Source organism: Hyla sarda, chromosome 8 (genome assembly GCF_029499605.1).
Source record: "Hyla sarda isolate aHylSar1 chromosome 8, aHylSar1.hap1, whole genome shotgun sequence".
In the NCBI taxonomy this organism is placed as follows: Eukaryota; Metazoa; Chordata; class Amphibia; order Anura; family Hylidae; genus Hyla; species Hyla sarda.
This window is the reverse complement of record NC_079196.1, coordinates 24,215,451-24,222,358: the sequence shown is the minus strand read 5'-3', so window position 1 is coordinate 24,222,358 and position 6,908 is coordinate 24,215,451. Positions and strand designations below refer to the sequence as shown.

Below are 6,908 nucleotides of genomic sequence, written 5' to 3'. Positions count from 1 at the left end.
TATATATATATATATATATGAATATATATATATACATAAACACGGGTGAGATTTATGAAAACCTGTCTATAGGAAAAGTGGCTGAGTTGCCCATAGCAACCAATCAGATCGCTTCTTTCATTTTTAAAAAGGCCACTGAGAAATGAAAGAAGCAATCTGATTGGTTGCTATGGGCAACTCAGCCACTTTTCCTCTGGACAGATTTTGATAAATCTGGGGGGGGGGGGGGGTCAGATACATTGAGTCCTTGATGGTGATGTAGCTCCACAAAAAGAAGTCCCAGGGTATTAGATCTGGCGATTGTGGGGGTTGGAGCCATTTTAGTGGAGTTTTAGTCAGGTATTGGTGAACATCCAAATGGAAATGTGGAGCGGCACTATCCTGCTGATAGACTATGTTTAGCAGATTTTCCTCTATTTGTGGCATAAGCGAATCTATCTGTGGTAACGAGGTGTGATGAGGGCAGATTGAATTACCCTAGGGGCAGATGGCATTAACCCCTTGTATTCGTGATGCCAGGGCGAGGTTTATCCTCAATACCACTTATGACTGAATTTTCAGATCACCAAGACCCTAATTAAAGTTGGGGGGGGGAGGGGGGGGGGGGGCAGTGGATACTACAGGTGAAACTCGAAAAATTAGAATATCGTGCAAAGTTCATTTATTTCAATAATGCAACTTAAAAGGTGAGAGACTCATTATATGCAAAGCAAGATAGTTCAAGTCGTGATTTGTCATAATTGTGATGATTATGGCTTACAGCTCATGAAAACCCCAAAGCCCCCAAAATTACTATGATTTGGGGAGCCGTGTCATCTGCTGGTGTTGGTCACTGCGCTTCATTAAGTCCAAGGTCAACCAAGAGATTTTGGAGCACTTCCTGCTTCCTTTCCTTTTGAGTTGCATTAAAGGGCTACTCCGCTGCTCAGCGTTTGAAACAAACTGTTCCGAACGCTGGAGCCGGTGCCGAGAGCTCGTGACATCATAGCCCCGCCCCTCATGACGTCACTCCCCACCCCCTCAATGCAAGTCTATGGGAGGGGGCGTGACGGCCGTCACGCCCCCTCCCATAGACTCGCATTGAGGGGGCGGGGTGTGACGTCACGTGGGGGCGGGGCTATGACGTCACGAGCTCCCGGCTCCGGCGTTCGGAACAGTTTGTTCCAAATGCTGAACAGCGGAGTACCCCTTTAATGAAAAACAATGGACTTTTGCACGATATTCTAATTTTTCGAGTTTCACCTGTGTAGTCCATATTTGAATAATCTGAATATTTTAATTTTTTTCCCCCCCCTACAGCCCATTACAGTGGTCCGAGCGATGCAACTCCTTCCGTCATGATCAGCCAGTCCTGGAATAGTCTGCATGGAGATGGGTGACTCAAAGTAAACATCCCACTTTAATATCAAAAAGTTGCTTTCTTTTTTGGATATTTCTCTTTCGGTTGCCAAGAAGCCGCAATCTCCGCTTCATTTATTGCTCAACTTTTCTTGGCTTCGCTCCTGTCTTGAAAAATGTTCCCATTACGTTGTGATATACGGGCGAAAGAGAAGCTGAGATTTTAGAAAAATGCCGCCATAGATGCGCTCGGTATCTTGGTATATTGCAAACATTTGCACAGAACATAAGCGAGAAGTCTTTATGTTCTCCACACAAGTGAGTGTAATGTAGCCTGTGATGTATAACTTGTCATAAGCCCAGGACTTCATTTTTTCGTGAGGCCTACAGAAGGGGCTTCACTATAGGTTATCTATCACTTTATAATGTTCCTGGCTCCTTTACGGATGATCAAAGTAAATTCCTCAGTTATTTGTCTTATTGTCAGGAAGACAGAGATTGCTTGTCTGCTTGCTCTCTGAGAAATGACAGGAGGATTCATAGAGGAAAGCGGCGTGGAGACTCTTTATTGCCCTTCACATGAGCTGTTCTTTACGATATAGAACCTTGCCTAAAATTCTGCGCTAATTTCTTAGGCTGCGTCTAGACCCGTCCCGTTCTTCTCCCGTCAAAGACAAATATATATATTTACATCCTTGGCCGGCTCCCAAGATATAACGCGGGGTCACGCGGTGACCCCGCGTCATATTGGGTCGGTCACGGCATGTATCTGAAGCCGAGACCCGTGGCTAATAGCGTGCGGCAGCGATCGCGGTGCCGCGCGCTATTAACCCTTTAGACGCGGCGTTCAAAGTTGAACCCCCGCGTCTAAAACGAAAGTGAAAGCTGCCCGGCTGCTCAGTGGGGCTGATCGGGACCACCGCAGTGAAAATGCGCTGTCCCGATCAGCTGGGACACGAGCGGAGGTCCTCTTGCCTGCCTCCGGCGTGTCCCCTCAGCGATTGATTGCTCCAAGCCTGAGATGCAGGCTTGAGCAATCGACCGCCGATAACGCTGATCACTGCAAAGCTATGGCTTTGCAGTGAACAGTGCTGGCAATCAGTGTGTGCGGTGCTATAGGTCTCTATGGGAGCTATAACACTGCAAAAAAAAAGTGTAACAATAAAGTTAATAAATGTGATTTAACCCTTTCCTTAATAAAAGTTCAAAACACCCCCCTTTTCCCATTAAAAAACAAAACCTTGTAAATAAAAATAAATATAAACATATGTGGTATCGCCGCGTGCGTAAATGTCCGAACTATAAAAATACAGTGGTCCCTCAACATACGATGGTAATTCGTTCTAAACGACCCATGGTTTGTCGAATCCATTGTATGTTGAGGGATCTGTGCAATGTAAAGTATAGGAAGCTGTACTCACCTGTCCCCGCCACTCCGGACCAGGTCTTCACCGCTCCCGATGCTGTCCCAGGGGCTCCTGATGCTGTCCCGCTGCTCCGGTGTCTTCTTCGCGATCCTCCGGCTTCTTCCGCATCTTCTGCAGGGTCCGGGCCTCGCTTTCTGGTGACGTTATTACTCTGCTGCGCCGGCGCGGCGTGCGTAGTGACGTAATAACGACGCCGGAAAGCGAGGCCCGGACCCTGGAGAAGATGCGCAAGACGCCGGAGGATCGTGAAGTGGACCCGGAGCATCGGGAATAGGTAAGTGAACCTGCTGGGGCACATTACACTGCTATCCGACAGCAGCTTAAGCATTTTGCGCTGTCGGATAGCAGTTAATGCGATGGCCCCGACATATAAAAGCATCGTATGTCGATTTTATCATATGTTGGGGCCATCGTAGGTCGGGGGTTACTGTATATCATTAATTAAACTGCACGGTCAATGGCGTACGCGCAAAAAAATTCCAAAATCCAAAATAACGTATGTTTGGTTGCTTTTTATATCATGAAAAAAATGAACAAAAAGCGATCAAAAAGTCCGATCAATACAAAAATTGTACTGCTAAAAACTTCAGATCACGGTGCAAAAAATGAGCCCTCACACCGCCCCAAACGCAGAAAAATAAAAAAGTTATAGGGGTCAGAAGATGACAATTTTAAACTTATAAATTTTCCTGCATGTAGTTATGATTTTTTCCAGAAGTGCGACAAAATCAAACCTATATAAGTAGGGAATCATTTTAACTGTATGGACCTACAGAATAAAGATAAGGTGTCATTTTTACTGAAAAATATACTGCATAGAAACGGAAGCCCCCAAAATTTACAAAATGGCGTTTTTTTTTTTCCATTTCGTTGCACAGTTATTTTTTTCTTCGTTTCGCTGTAGATTTTTGGGTAATCATATGGATTTTTAGGTGCAAAATTGAAAGGGTTATGATTTTTTAAATGTGAGGAGGAAAAAATGAAAGTGCAAAAGCCGAAAACCCCTCAGTCCTTAAGGGGTTAAAAAAACGGACAATAATGCGGATGTTATGTTGTATCCGTTATTGTTCAGTTAATAAATAAAAAAAAATCAATTAGTTCGGAGCATGCTCAGAAGTAAAAACAAATCAAAAAACAGATTGAAAAAAAACGGATGCAAACGGATGACATGAAAGGCTCATCCGTTTTCCATAGACTTCAATGTTACATTTACTGTATATGTTTTTTGTTCTATTTTTCTTTCCATGACGGAATAAAAAAAAACTGCATGTGCCCTTTTTTCTGCCATCAAAAAAACGGAAATGAATGCAGACGGGTACAAACGGATGTAAACGGATTGTACAAAAATCCCACTGATGAATGGGATTTTTTTTTTAACCCATTTTTAATCCTTTTACAGCCTGCAAGAACGGAACTGAAAAGGGGATAAAAAAAAAATGGGGACAGACGGCCGTGTGAACGCACCCTTAAATAAGCACTCCGAGATTTGTTTTTGATTTTTCCTCTTATATAGTGCTGCTTAGGCTATTGTAAGAAATTAAAGGGGTACTCCGGTGCTCCAGCGTTCCGAACATTTTGTTCAGAATGCTTGGAGCCGGAGGCTGGAATCGTGATGTCACGCCCATGCCACTCGTGACTTCACACCACGCCCTCCTCCATTCATGTCTATGGGAGGGGGCGTGTTGGCCAACACGCACCCTCCCATAGACATGAATGGAGGGGGTGTGGCATGATGTCACGAGGGGGTGTTGCCGTGAAATCACAACTACTGCAGCAGGAACCCAACGTTTGCTTAGAACGCCAGGTGCTGCGGGAGATAGCAGCGGAGTACCCCTGTAATGTAAAGGTTGTTGTGTATGCATTGTGCTCACCTATTTAAGGTGATGTGGCAGGCATACGATTTCAGCCATACTAGATGCTATTCTATTAATCAAATGATTTCCTAATGCTGCCCACATTTCCCATGAATCCTCTGGCTTTTACAGAGAGAGGTGGTGAAGTTTGATCGCTGCACCTGTCATCTAATTAGGCTGCTAGTGCTGGAGGTCATCCAGGTGAACTGATTAGACTCATAAATGGGTTGATGTCAGTATAGTATAACTACTATATATTCTGATCCCATAAAGACAGCAGCAGCAGTATACAGATAGAGCTAGAGAGGGGGATGTATAACTACTATATATCCTGATCCAATAGAGACAGCAGCAGCAGTATACAGATAGAGCTGGAGGATGAGGAGTATAACTACTATATATCCTGGTCCCATAAAGACAGCAGCAGCAGTATACAAATAGAGCTAGAGAGGGGGATGTATAACTACTATATATCCTGATCCCATAGAGACAGCAGCAGCAGTATACAGATAGAGCTAGAGAGGGGGATGTATAACTACTATATATCCTGATCTCATAGGGACAGCAGCAGCAGTATACAGACAGAGCTAGAGAGGGGGATGTATAACTGCTATATATCCTGATCCCATAGAGACAGCAGCAGCAGTATACAGATAGAGCTAGAGAAGGGGATGTATAATTACTATATATCCTGATCCCATACAGACAGCAGCAGCAGTATACAGATTGAGCTAGAGAGGGGGATGTATAACTACTATATATCCTGATCCCATAGAGATAACAGCAGCAGTATACAGATAGAGCTGGAGAGGGAGTTGTATAGCTACTATATATCCTGATCCCATAGAGATAGAAGCAGTATACAGACAGGGCTGGAGAGGGAGTTGTATAGCTACTATATATCCTGCCCCTATAGAGATAGCAAAAGTATAGCGGTAGAGCTGGAGGGTAAGGGATATAACTACCATATATCCTGATCCAATAGGAAAAGCAGCAGTATACAGATAGGGCTGGAGGGTAACGGATATAACTACTATATTTCCAGATCTCATAGAGATAGCAGCAGCAGCTGATACAGTGCCACCCAGGGGTGAAGTCCTGGGAAAAAAAGTGTAGGAACTCACCCAAGATTTCCACTCAAGGGCTGTTCCTGCAGGACTCCTGCTAATGGGAACAGTGTTCCCGTTGTAAAAAAAAGTGCAGGAACTCCATTCCCATGCATTCCTGCAGGACTTGAACACTGGTGCCACCCCTACCATGGGTTAAAGGAGTAGTCCAGTGGTGACTCAGTGGTGAACAACTTATCCCCTATCTTAAGGATAGGGGATAAGTTGCAGATCGCGGGGGGGGGGGGTCCGACCGCTGCGGCCCCCTGCGATCTCCTGTACGGAGCCCCGACAGCCCGCGGGAAGGGGGCGTGTCTACCTCCGCACGAAGCGGCGGCCGACACGCCCCCTCAATACATCTCTATGGCAGAGCCGAAGCGCTGCCTTCGGTAATCTCCGGCTCTGCCATTGAGATGTATTGAGGGGGCGTGTCGGCCGCCGATTCGTGCGGGGGTCGACACCCGCTATCTGGCCGGAGAGCCGGGGCCCTGTACAGAGAGATCGCAGGGGGCCTCAGCGGTGGGACCCCCCGCGATGTCAAACTTATCCCCTATCCTTAGGATAGGGGATACGTTTTTCACCACTGGACTACCCCTTTAAGTCATGTATTGTATCTTGTATCCTTAAGGGTACATTCCCACACGGCGTATTTGCTGCGTATTTGCTGCTGCGTATTTTATTTTCTCTGTTGAAGTCAATGGGTAGGAAAATACGCAGCACCAAATACGCAGCAAATACGCAGCAAAATACGCTGTGTGGGAACGTACCCTTAAACTGAATGTGTAGCAACTGGTAGAAGACACGGTTAAAGGTGTTGTGTAGGGTTGGCTGATAATTGTAGTGTCCCTCCCTTATGTCAGAGATGTCACTGTAAAAGTTACAGGTGTCATAAGTGGCTAGAGTAGTAATGACCCCTAAGTGGTGGTATATAGTCTTCATGCCCTGGGGTGGTTCCTAGTGATGATGTCCAGGCTGGTGGTATAAGGAAGGCCCGTGATGTTTTGTGCAGTGTAAACTAAGACACAGTGACTCAAAGGGTGTTGCAGCATAATGGGTAACTTTTCCTAAACACTGTCCACATCATGGAGGCACAGATCGTGGAGGCACAGATCGCGGAGGCACAGATCGTGGAGGCACAGATTGCGGAGGCACAGACCGCGGAGGCACAGATCGTGGAGGCACAG

General features: G+C 45.8%; 1 long non-coding RNA gene across 1 annotated transcript in view; it reads left to right on the top strand.

Annotated features, from left to right (window-relative positions):
* The first annotated feature begins 220 nt into the window (after nt 1-220).
* Nucleotides 221-6,908, top strand: part of LOC130284674 (uncharacterized) — a 60,669-nt gene continuing 53,981 nt past the window's right edge. Inside the window, exons 1-2 of the long non-coding RNA XR_008847115.1 lie at nt 221-339; nt 1,300-1,385. This is a non-coding gene — a long non-coding RNA (uncharacterized LOC130284674). The remainder of the gene's footprint in view (nt 340-1,299; nt 1,386-6,908) is intronic.